The sequence below is a fragment of the Leguminivora glycinivorella genome, chromosome Z, assembly GCF_023078275.1.
Source record: "Leguminivora glycinivorella isolate SPB_JAAS2020 chromosome Z, LegGlyc_1.1, whole genome shotgun sequence".
NCBI classification, from domain to species: domain Eukaryota; kingdom Metazoa; phylum Arthropoda; class Insecta; order Lepidoptera; family Tortricidae; genus Leguminivora; species Leguminivora glycinivorella.
Window position 1 is genome coordinate 42,579,844 of NC_062998.1, and position 14,284 is coordinate 42,594,127.

The window sequence follows — 14,284 nt, forward strand, 5'->3', positions numbered from 1 at the left end:
ATCCCTCTAACGATACCCATATTATCCGTATCCGTATCCGTATCCGTATCCGTATCCGTATCCGTATCCGTATCCGTATCCGTATCCGTATCCGTATCCGTATCCGTATCCGTATCCGTATCGCTATCGCTATCGCTATCGCTATCGCTATCGCTATCGCTATCGCTAACGCTAACGCTGTCGCTATCGCTAACGCTATCGCTAACGCTATCGCTAACGCTATCGCTAACGCTATCGCTAACGCTAACGCTATCGCTATCGCTATCGCTATCGCTATCGCTATCGCTATCGCTATCGCTATCCCTATCGCTATCCCTATCGCTATCCCTATCGCTATCCCTATCGCTATCCCTATCCCTATCGCTATCCCTATCGCTATCCCTATCGCTATCCCTATCGCTATCCCTATCGCTATCCCTATCCCTATCCCTATCCCTATCCCTATCCCTATCCCTATCCCTATCCCTATCCTTATCCCTTATCAAGATGTTTAATGATATAACACTAAGTTCTCGCGCTTTGTACACATATTTAAAGTCACATACAGGTCGAACGCGATTAATTAACATTATTTTTACCTTTTTTCCCAACGTTTCGGTCAGGTTGCACTGGCCGTGGTCGCGGAAGACTGACGTCCCAGCAAAATGTCACCAGAGATGTAAACAACACAAAACTACCCGATATTAATTTATATAAATGTTCGGGGTAGACAAATAAATATAATCTACCCGCTTTTAGTTAATGTTTATTTCCCACCATGTTTATTTTAAAGGTAAAAATAATGTTAATTAATCGCGTTCGACTGTATGTGACTTTAAATATATGTTTAAATAATGATTTCTTATCAAGTGCTAAAATATAAAGTTTCATGGTTTTATCTTTTAAAATTAAGAAATCCTATACAAACTTTCAACCTCTTTTTCAACCCCTTCATCCCTTTTTTTCGAAATAAAAAGTAGCCTATGTTCTGTCTCAGGGTCTAAAGATTGTCTGTTCCAAATTTCATCAAAATCGGCTGCGTGGTTTAAGCGGGAAAGCGTAACAGACAGACAGACAGACAGACAGACAGACAGACAGACAGACAGACAGACAGAGTTACTTTCGCATTTATAATATTAGTATGGATTTGGGTACATAAAATTGACTCATTGAGTATGAGGTGGCTTTAAAAGTAATATTATAAACTTATTTTACTGTCCATCCATTACAGGAGCACTGACGTCCATGACTTGCAGAAAAAAACAATTCCTTTTAATTAATTAAATACGAGGAATCCAATAGCAGTATCTATTCTGCAATGCGCTTGAAATGTAAAAAAAATGACAGGACATTCAAGTTTTAACACGCTTAGCGTTTTTACATGCATCAGTGAAATGAAATATCAAAAATAGGCATAATTTTATCTTAAGCTGTCCATGATTGGGTCCGTTACCTTAGTTGTCAAGTGTTGACTATCCAACACTGAAAATACTGTCTGTGGTGTCCTTACTGACAGATTAAAGTCGATGAGTAGAAAAAAAATATTAAAATTATATATGAAACACCTAAGGCTTTGGCTAATATACATCAAAATTGAAAAAAAGAAACATATTTTGTTTAATATCATTATCTTTTTAACTCTTTCCTTATGAATTTCCAGTTTTATTTATAATTTGTGTAGATTCGTGTGTTACTGTCGCATGACTACTAAGTAAATGTGGTTTATTGTATACATAACGGTTGTATATACCTATATAATTATATGTTTTTATCTTTTCGCCTATGCAAAGTCGTGCATTATAAATATAACCACTAGGCATAGAGTAATAGAAACAGAGAGAGCCTCACTGAAGACCGGCTGTGACCCAACAATGGCGGACATTTTTTTTTAACTTTTTTTATGGCTTGGTGGCGGAACACTCAAGCCAGCAATGGCAGACGGTTTGCGATGTGCAAACACGATTTAAAATCAAAATAATGATAATTCAGGTCAAGAGAAAATAAATTCTTCATTTAATTTATCAAAAATTAATTATTTTACATGAAATTTAGAAATATATTGTTTTTAACTATAAAATAATGACTCACTGCACCGTGTACAAACACTATTTAACAAAAATACTGGTCACACTCTTGTTTTGCAGTTTATTGGTTTATGATTATGAACATTAATGAATATCGTGATTTTACTTATAATAACGTGATAATGTATTTAATTTACGCATGAAAAAATACTCCGTATTTTTTTTTCTTTCGATAGTTGTAATTTTTACACAGTTTGATAACGCATGTAGGCATATTTTCTTATTTTTCTGGAGATGTTTTCGCCACGGGCGCCTCGTTCCGACTGACGGGAGATTAGTGGATGAGGTCATAGACAAATCTATCAATGTGGAGGATGGAATCACAGGTTTTTCTTCGGAGTTATCCGTCCATAGAATTGTAGGTTCATGCCACTAGGTAGCTATTTTTTGGAGTAATAATACTAATGATACCAGAGTCCTGACATGTTTTTTGCCTTTTCATTTAAATGTGCACGAATCGCAGGCGTCCAGAGAAACTGTCGGTTTAGCATAGTTTATTAAGTACACAGTTTAAACATAACTTTTCTGACAAAGTGTTTATGTCACAGGATGATGAGGAAGTACGGGCAATTTCGTCATATCACGGCCAAGTATAAAAATATGTGCGATTTTTTGTGTCCGTTTTAATGGAATTATGTTTTTGAATACCGGAAGCAACGACTCAAGATGTCAAGCCAATTATAAGATACATATAAGTAAATACTTAACAACGGAAATTTAGTATTTGAACAATGTCATAAAATGTCATTTGCAATACAATGATAATAATAGTTAATAACGCTATGTGTCGAGCCTTGAGATTGCATTGTGACTACCGGTAAAGTGTAACAAAGTACCTACCTACCTAACCTACTAATAGCAAATTATGGTCTCCAGTGTGCGGACTAAGGTTCCGTCCGTTTTCTACACTTAAATATTTGTTGATGGTCGGTTAGAGCGCGACACTGTAATTTATCATTATCATTCTCCTTGCGTTATCCGTATGGCATTTGCCACGGCTCGTGGGAGCCAGGGGTCTTATTGGAATTATGCCAGTTTCCTCAAAATGTTTTTCTTCACCGAAAACCGACTGGCAAATATCAAATGACATTTCGCACATAAGTTCTGAAATACTTATATATTTAAGTACGAGCCGAGGTTTGAACCCGCGACAAAGTCACACGCTCTTACAGCTAGGCCATCAGCGCAACACATTACTTCGTCGAGGGATGGCAATAAAAATTCACTGTGACTATACATTAGGTATAGTCAGCCAAAAAAGTGGTTTACCACTTTTCGACCTTATGTGTTTAAAATAGACTCGAAAAGTGGTAAACCACATTCTTGGCTGACTGTACCTACAGCTACCCTTCACTTTGACAGTAATCCCATGTATATATGTACGTCTTTTTTGATGAGCTAGTGGTTTTTATATTATAAACAATTGTTTCAAACCAATCCCCAAAACTATTTAAAAACAAAAGCAGGTTATATTTTTAACCGCCTTTCAAATCTCAGGGGAGGAGGCTATTGTTAATGTATTTGGTAAAATTTTGCATGCTAGTATTTTTTAAATACATATAGCAGAATAAGCAACAAATTGTCAAAATAACATCTGTAGACATAAACCATGTACATAATACTTATTCTATGCAAATAAAGCTATTCTATTCTATTCTATTCTATTCTACCAATATGTCTGTATGTTATTATTTTTAACCGCCTTCCAAATCTCAAAGGAAGGGGTTTTCAATTCGTCTGTATTTTTTTTTTTATGTTTGTTCCTCGATATCTCCGTCGTTACTGGACCGATTTTCAAAATTTTTTTTTTGATTTAATGTATATGCATACAGATTGGTCCCATTTTTCTCAGAACCCAGTTCTGATGATGGGATCCTGGAGAAATCGAGGGAACTCCTCAAATCTGAAAGGCATACATATGGTGATTTTTGTATTTTTAAAGGAACAGCATGCATTTACGTACGGAACAGTGACATTTGGTGCAGTGGAACTCCTGATGATGGTCAGAATGGAACTCCTCAAATCTGAATGGCACACTTATAGTGACTTTGGTATTTTTATAAGAACAGCATGCACTTACGACCAGAACAGTGACATTTGGTGCAGTGGAAATGCTGATGAAGAGTGAGCCGCCCCTGGTTAGAGTTCCGTTCTGATAATCATTCTCATCTGTAAGTACTTCAGAATCATCCAGATTTCAAAATTGGTTCAGAAATTACTGAGATATCGAATAACAAACACTAAAAAATATACAGACGAATTGATAACATAATCCAACATTTGAAAGTATTTATCACCAGAACCCCAAAGGAAGGCGGTTTTTTTTTCTTAAAAATTATTGTTTTTAATGTTTGTTACTTACTCGATATTATTATTATCTCCGTCATTACTGGACCGATACAGATTAGTCCCATTTGTTTGATACGTCACCATCCTCCTTGCGTTATCCCGGCATTGGCCGCGGCTCATGGGAGCCTGGGGTCCGCTTGGACAACTAATCCCAAGATTTTGGCATAGGCACTAGTTTTACGGAAGCGACTGCCATCTGACCTTCCAACCCGAAGGGTAACTAGGCCTTATTGGAATTAGTCCGGTTTCCTCGCGATGTTTTCCTTCACCGAAAAGCGACTGGCAAATATCAAATGACATTGCGCACATAAGTTCCGAAAAAATCATTGATACGAGTCGCACGCTCTCACCACTGGGCCAGGCACACATATAGTGATTTTTGTGTTTTTATAAGAACAACATGCATTTACATTCAAAACACTGACATTTGGAGAAGTGGAACTGCTGATGATCAGAACGAAACTCTTGCAACGACGCATAGCTCATGTTAGGAAATTTGTTCTCTTCGTTATGTTTATTAAGCACGTTAGGGGTTTCCAGTGACAATTTTGTCAAGCTGTGAGATTCTTGAGGAATGGAAGCAACTCCTCAAACCTTAACGGTATAAGTACGTTTACTGATTTGTTTTTCCATCTAATAGGTAATCAAACAGACAGACAAACAGACACGTGTTTATGTTCGCTGCTTTTAGGCTTAACTAATTGTTATATTAATAAAGGCTAATTATTTTTTTAGTCTTCATAATAATAACCAGATCGAAGGACTTCATATCGAGAAGTACCTAGCATTACTGATTTTTAATCATTATTTTTTGCAGTCAGGAGCAAAGTGCTTTATCGCGTCAAGCTCTAATAGGAGCGGTCGTAAAAAATAGCTTAATACCTACTTAATTAATCTTATTCTTGTCATAAAAACCAAATTAGATTGCGTAACATGACAACTTTAAAGTCATCCGTTATATTTAGATACTTAAGTAGCAAAACATAAAGTTGCTGCAAGCTGAAGTTGTCTCAAGTCAAAGCATGACAAATTAAAACATAAGCCTTTATTACCTTGCTAAAAACTATACCTGCATTGATTGATTGAGTATTGATATTATCACGGCATGTTTTATTCACTGTCTGAACTCTTGAATTTTGTACAAGCTCAAGCCTACGGCAAAAAAAGATCAAGTTACTTAAATAACTTTAGCCTTGAAACTATTATCATCTTTTTAAAGAAAACAAAAAGTCTTTATAATAATAACAAATAACAAATAAATATTATAGGACATTCTTACACAGATTGACTGAGCCCCACGGTAAGCTCAACATGGCTTGTGTTGCAGGTACTCAGACGATATACATAATATACAAATACTTATATACATAGAAAACATCCATGACTCAGGAACAAATATCTGTGCTCATCACACAAATAAATGCCCTTACCGGGATTCAAACCCGGGACCGTGGCTTTATGAAGCTCTAATTTTGAGATTCGTTTAAAGTTTTTGGGAACATATTGTTCTAAATTTGGAGGGAGGGACGGGGGAGGGAGTTCAATGGTTCCGGACACATTTCTTCACTTTTGTAGCGATTATTACCGAAAATATTAACATTTAAAAAATGAAATGTGGCTTTTTCCACATTTCGGTGTCATTAATATACATATTAGTACCAAATTTCACGGTCACTGAGATTGAGATTATCTGCGGACGGACGGTACGATGGGGGGACAGACAGACATATTAAAACTATAAGGGTTCCTAGCTGACCACGGAACCCAAAAAAACATACATTGCATTTTCAGAAGGGTTAGGGAGATCATATAAAATTTTCAGTGTCTCTCTAATCAAGTAATTAATATAGAGGTTAAAAGAAAACGAAATCTTAAAAAAACTAGCAAGGTACCAAAACTTGCAGTACGTACCTATTATGTCAGCGACACATGTCAATGTCATTACCTCGTAACGCCCACCATACAAACAATTTGCTAGAGAATTTTGAACCGTTGCATTTTAAATTAGTTAAGTTTAATTTTTTCGAAAAATTTTAGACAAAAAAAATGCTACTTTATTCACATGAAAGTTAAAATTCCATTGAACCAAAATGTACATATCATTGCACATTGTGCGACAAGACGTTAAGTAAGTGTAATATTAACTATTAAAGATGAGTTTGAATATGAAATTGTTTTATGCCATTAAATTATACTGTATACAAGGAGTAATTCGTAAGTGTAGCCAGGTGATAATTCCTTAAATATAACAAATATCATAAAACTTCCATTTAAAATCGAAAGTGCCGTTACCCATGAGTGAAATTACATTCATATTTTTTTTGGTAAAAGCAGAAACATTAAAAATATTAAGTTCTTAAAAGGTCTCTCTCAAAACGATATAGTATTTTATGCAACAGGCGTTTAAAGGACTCGTGGCGTCTTGATAACAATTTTCGGCTTCGCCTGAAATTGTTACCCACGCCACGTTACTTGTCTTTTTTGACTCTGCAGTTAAACACCGTTGCATAATAATAGTTTTTCTACGACCATGCACTTAGTTTTTAATAGTTTTCTTGAATAACTTTCGTGAAATTCACACTGTCTTGTATTTTGACGTAAAGGTTTGCACTGTCCGCTCAGCTGCACAGAGCCTTCCCGCGCACGCGCACAGTATCGTTATATCATATGCGTTGCCCATGGTTACAGAGCCAAACAAAGCGTTTTCAGTTTTTTTGATACTGCGCGCATGCGCGGAAAGCCGGCGGACGCTGGCTTTGGGGAATAGACTATTATGTAGGGTTTTAAAGATCTATGCACGACCTTGTAAATGACGAATAAGAGTTCGGGAGTAGATTTTTTTTTCGATAATGAACGTAACGACTTGTCGAATTTAACGAAAAAAAAACACGGTGTAGAAAAAAACTGTTTCCGAAACTTTCCTTCGATGAGAACAAATTGGTAATTGGTAACTTTTTGTATAATAATCTGGGTTCTTATATTATTGTGAGGGCTTTGTCATGTAAAATTGTATGGTGTGAAATTAATTCCAACGGCTGCCGCTAATATTAATTTTGGGCATGCCTAGATATAACTTGCCGTGTGTATATTTGATAGTCACTCCTTTATGCACGATGTCAAATTGCCAATAGTGTTTATCTACTAACTTGACCGGCGCCCGGCACACCGCCGCGCGCCGGGCCACAAGATGAATCAACCCGCGATGCGGCGGCGATTCTCAGAATTAGGCAGGTAAACAGCTTCCTCCAAATGCTCGACTACAAAATTGGGGATTTCCTTAACTATGACGTCAAATATACTTTTTCACTTCTCATGCTCAAAAAGTGCATTTTCGCATTTTATGCTCTAGACTCTCTAGAGCATAAAAGTAAAATTTTCTTCTAAGACTAAGGTAAACTGTCTTAACAGCCTAACAGTTAAAACGTATTGCACAATTTTACTGTGCAATAAAATTGTGTAGATGACAAAACATATTTTATGTCATCAAACTCATTAAATTTAGTTATAATCACATAAAATATGAATCGATTATCGTTCAAAAATGTTAAAATATAAAACACAGCCAAATTATATTATTGTATGCCCGACATAACTTCCCGTTAATTATATGCCTTTGGTTTTTGTACAATCGAGTCATAAAACCCAGAAGACACTGAGTACATCTTTATTTACAAACCAGACGTATAAATGGGTCTTCTGTTAGAGATTACCAAGATTTAAGCCAACACGAATATTTTTTATTGCGCCCGTAGTTTTTTATATCAAACGCGCAAAATTCATTTTTGAAACAGTTATCTATTTAAAAATAAATGTACATACCTATTTTTATAATTTTAAATTAATAATTTTGAATGAAGACCTGGTGTATCCTTATTTTATAAATAAATTGCAGTCTACAAATCAACAAAAAACATGAGTACTTACTCGTAATATACAAAGTTAAGTAAGAAAGATACTAGGTCCATAGGTACTAACATTCACGATTATTACTGGCGCGTACAAAATTTCCAAAAATAAACTTATCGACGTCGATATCTATTGTCGCCTAATTAAACCTCAACCACGCGATTGCGCGTCCGCTCTCATGATATGAACGCAATCGCGCGGTTTTTCCTTTCCCCTCCAGCCAACGCGCGCATTCTTTCACACACGATTGCTGTTTCTCGCGCGATAGAGTGACTGTGTAAAGGCGGCTATTAACAATTTTGTAATTTTACAAGATACCACTGCAAAATTGTTTTAAAGGAGGTAATTGCTGTGCATAATTGATCATCTCGCAGTGATTTGTTTCTATAGTGCAATTAACCTCTTTTGCAACGGAATACAGGAGTAAATTATATAGTAATTCTGCGTTACGTTATGTACCCGATTGTTCTTTCGCATAAATAGGTTATCTTACACATCTTACAGTTATCTAAACGTAATAAGTGTCTAGGATAAATCCGACAATGTATGTAGATGGTTAATTCTACCAGCCAGCTTACGACATCAAGTTAAAAATTGTAGATATGAAATTAATAAAATAAAATAAAATAAAAAGCCTGTTTATTCCGAAACCTTAAAAATATAAAAAATTAATTAAAATACTTAAAAAAAAAAAAAATTAATTTGGTTTGGACCCCTTTCGGGTAAAGGCCTCCTCCAGCTCCAGCCATCTGTCTCTGGTTTTTGCCACAGTTGGCCAATCTGTGGCTATTTTGCAGAGGTCGTCCGACCATCTTGCGTTGGGTCTACCGTCTCTCCTCTTGCCACTAGGGCCCTTCCACATGGTAGCGATTTTTGTCCACCTATCTGCGTGCATCCTGGCTACATGACCCGCCCACTTCCATTTTGATTTTAAACTATATTCTAACGCATCAATTATTTTGGTTTTCGCCCTTATGTCTTTGTGTCTTATCTTTTCCTTGAGCTTTATTTCCATAATGTTGCGTTCTATAGCCATTTGGCATGACGTGATCTTATGCCTTGCCTTCTGTGTATATTTCCAGGTTTGGCTGCCGTACGTCATTGTTGGAAGTAGGTACGAGTCTATAACTTTTTTCTTCAGCGTAAGAGGGAGTTTGCTTTTTAGAATTTCTTTCATGCTCCAAAATTTGTTCCAGGTTTTCTTTATTCTTTTGTCTATCTCCTCTATATATATGAAATTACTTTACAATAACTATCTCCATCGTAGGCCACGTTTTTGCCGTTAGCCAAGAGTAAGCCCATTTATAGTAAGTACCTAATAATAAAAAAAGAAATAATCATAGAACTATAAAACAACTATCAATGTTGCTAAAAATTAAAAATAAAAATTGTAAGATGTTTTCAACTCCTTCAAATAAGCGCCTTAGTAGCTGATTGAAGATTATATAAAATCGATTCAGAAATCAAAGGTTGCTTTTTTTGTTTCATTATTGTTGATGTTATTTTATTTATTTTCAAAATAACAAGACCATTGCTTGGAAATAAAATAGCGCTTTATGTAGATAATTATACATTATATCACGTGACAGTTAGATCATTCGAGATAACGTACCAGTCTGCACGGAGCCAGTAAAACCACTTTACAGCACTCAACTCCATAATCCTTCTCCAGTTACCATAAGATGCATTTTTCTTAGGTAAAAGCATTTTTAAACTATTGCTCTTCCTTTAGCTGCGCTACAAAACGAGGTACGCTTAATAGTCTCAAGTGCTCGGACTCAAGGTAGTATGTTGCTTGAATGAGACGCCGCCGTGGATCCTCCGATTGACCGCGGCCCGCGGGGGCGCAAGGCCTTAGCCTAAATGTTCACGAACTAGAATGCTCGTTACGTGCATGACTTATTTTTTTAATACAGAAATAAATCTCTGTTTACTTATGGGCAGAACACTGATAAAGGTAGACCACAGACGACAGCAGTACCAAAATCTCTAATAAATATTACCTACCGAACGTGCCATATTGGACTATCGAACGATGTCAATAGTTTTTTTTTTACAAGGGGGCAACATTGTTTAACCGCACGTGCCAATATTGAAATTCGAATAAGCGCAAGATTCCAATAGTGACCGCTAGAGTAGTGAGTGGTTCAGAAAGTAGAATCTTGAGCGTTGTGAGGGTTTCATGGCACGTAGGTTAAACATTTTGTTTAACTTATTACATCTACACGAGGAAAATGTAAACTGTAAATTTTCTAACTAAATCAAATTTAACTGTAAATTTTCTAACTAAATCAAAAGGGGTAGGCAGAGCACATGAACTATAAGGCTTTTTTGACATTTATGATTAAAAATTATGATTTAAACGTCAATTCTACCAGCCCAAAGTTTTTATAGTTGTCTACAGAGAATCGTAATGAAATATGACAGTTGCCAAGTGTCAAAGTCTATCCAACACTGAAAAGCACTTATAGTTTAGTCTGTGGTGTTCTAATTGACAGATTAAAGTCGACGAATAGTAGAAAAAAAATACGAACTCTAAACCAAATGGACGAGCATTGTGTGATTTTAAGGGCCACTTGCACCAACGAAAATAGAGAGTTAACCCACATCATTTAATATGGAATTTGACACATGGCAGCCCACTAACCCTGAGTTAAGTGGTTGGTGCAAGTGGGCCTAAGAGTGGTAATAATTTCCTTCCGCTTCGCTTCGGTCGTGGACTGAGACCTGCAGAGGTTTTCTCGACGTGCCACAGTTTGGGGTATTTGTACTATTTATAAGTAATTGAAGGGAAGGAAGCCGGGACTGCTTTATATTACTTATACATTTGGAAACGTTCTTAAAAACATAACATAAAAGGTGTATCATAGTAGCGTCACTTAATTACTAGGTATTGCTTTTGGATTTTGGAGCCTATTAATAATAACAAATGATGATGAAATTTGAACATAAGTACATGTTTTATATACAATTAGAGCATAGATGTTTAAAACACAAAAATAGAAAACTTGCCCTCCTTTGTCAGTAGGTATGTTTAGGTAGGTATATTTCGATCCTTCCACTGACAAAATCTTTGCGGTTTACACCCTGTGTAGAAATGACCGAGCATCATCCATCATCTTCCAGGCTAACTCGAACTCCTCGAAAGCTGTAGATTTATTTGTTCTTTCGCTGATGTTACAGGTCACACGCTTCATTATATCACCCTGTATTATATATTATACATATAACGTTATTGTACTAAACTTAACTACACAATCAATACATTGTTGCATTTATTATTACGATTGGCTCATATTTCTCGCTAAGCCTTAGTAAAAATGTAGATGCGGCAATTAAGTTCTTTGTTAACTCTCAGCGACAGAAGATAATTGGTAAGCCGTGCAACTAAATAGTCAGGCTATATTACAACTGCCGTGGCATAGACTGAAAAATCTCAACCTTGTTCCAATTGAACTAAACGCAGAACAAGGTGATCTCGAGTAATCCCTATGGTTAGGAGATTATTAATGTACGCTTTTACTTCTAAGTAATTGCCTATAATTAGTATAAATAAGGTAAAGATATCCTTCAGACTAAAGGATGGTTAGACATATCGTTTGGTATGGGTCCTTAACATATTTTTAGTACAATGCCTTTAAGTTTGGCAGCGCTAAAAATTTAAAATCGGCTTCCAGTAATAATAGTGTACGACTTTTAAGGAAGAGATGAGATTGTAACCAGTATCGTATATCAAGAATAGGTACCTACATTTATCCTTAAACATATACTCGTAAGTGATAACTTTTGACATACGGTACCCCCCGGTAAGCGTCACTGCCGGTAGTTGAAATATGTTTCATGTTTCACATTTTAAAGTGATATTATGTGTCCAGTGTACACGTATACTATATTACATCACTAATGTGAAACTGAACAAATATTTCGATTGGTTAAAATTACTTCGCAGTGAGGATCCCCTCCCCGCTCCCCGGCACCCCTGAGACTGTACAATACGAGTATATCTATCTAGATAGTAAAGTTATTCGGCGGCCGATTACGTCAATCAAAGAAAGATTAATTAGGTAGAATAAAATCAAAATTCCAATAACTCAAAAATCGGTCTGATACTCGAGGTGTTTTATTATTGTGTTGTGAGTGTGTTTAGTAAAACGTCCCAGTTTGTCGGTTACCACTAATAAACTGACAAAGCGGCTTTATAGCAATCGACAAAAGTGGCACGTTTTCCCGTGCACGCTCACATTTATTTACCATTTATAGTAATGTGATGTCTCGTATGTACAAGATACATATAAATAACCGATAATCGAAAAATGGAACCTAACCTAACTTTCTTTCCTCCCCTCGGCTTAAAGAGTACGGCTGGGGACTTTTGATATGTTCACCCACTAGCTAGCCCAGACAAAGTGATGAAGCAAAAAGTTGTGTTTCTTGTATTTCCTTCTATACATTTTTATTGCTTGAAGTAAGCGAAAGGATTTTATAGTTGAGACACGAGCGAGGGGCAACCATTTCATACATTCTTGTAAGGTTTTTTTTAAGTTCTAGTTTAATGCTTCGCACTCGGTGAGACCTTGCATCTCTGGTAAAACCCTAATCAACATCCGCTAACCTTCAAATGCGTGCAAACTTTTGAAGTGTGGGTAATAATGTACATGTACCTAAAAACGTTTGTAAGACTTGTATAATCTATATAGGTAGATATAAATGCAAGTGTCCTGAATGACTGACCTAATTCATCAACGCAGAGCCTAAACTATAAATGCTAGAACGTTGAAATTTGTATACTTACCTACACTAGGTCGGTGTACAACAGCTGAAAAGCGATTTAAAAAAATACACTTCTAATTGTATTAAAAAGGGGATGAATGTTTGTATGTGGGTCAAATTTTATTTTGGGTTAAGAACTTGCAACTTCATAAAAAAATCTAAAATTATTCATCTCTTTGGGAAATAAAGGGAAATAAACCCACGCGAACGAAGTCGTGGCCGTCATGGGCAATAGCTAGAGTATAACAGTATCTATCTATTAAACACTGATACTCGTACTGAAACCGTTGATGTACTTTTTTACACCCTTTTCTCCCCGGAGCCCTTGATTCGTCGATTCGTGTTTCTATGTATCTGTATACATAAATTGTTATAATAAACCAACATGCAGCTTGACAAAAGAACAAGCTGAAAAGCTAAGGGTATGTCAGAGAGCGATGGAAAGGTCGATGCTCAAAATTACCAGACTAGATAGGATGCGAAAGGGAAAAAAAAAACCGGCCAAGTGCGAGTCGGACTCGCCCACCGAGGGTCCCGTACAAACTTTCTTTCAAACTACCTAGTTAAAATAAACTCATGTTTTCATATAACTCAAATGACTTGACTAGAAGACAAAAGTATAGGTACTAATGAGCATTATTGTGTATAGCGCCATATCTCGGTGAATTCGCTAACTAATTTGCGCGACCTGTATACTATGTTGGTTTTTCAGGGATAATTCTTTATAATGTTAACCGATTTAAACAGTTTTTACTTTATTGGAAAGAAGACGGTTTACGTAACATCTCGTATTAATTTGAAGTACGATATACATTCGCAAGGGTGGGTAAATTGAAAGTAAAAATATGAAAAGTTTTTTATGAATTAAAAAAAATTTTCCAAGATACAAACACGATTATAATTTTCCTGTAATATTTAGCATAAAACCAATGTTTCCTAAAATTTTCATCATTTTTTGTTGGTAAACTTCGGAGATAAGGGGGGGAACGGTATATTTTTTAACATTTTTCTTCAAAATACTTTTTTTTCCACAACAATAAAAATATAAAAAATAGTTTATTTACGTTCAATTTGCGCTCTTTCTAACGATATCCCACTTGACCTAGTAACTTGAAATTTACAGTTTGTTCCCCATTCATTTTGGCCATTTTGTACAATTAAAATTCATAAATTAAAAAAATATATACTTTCTATTT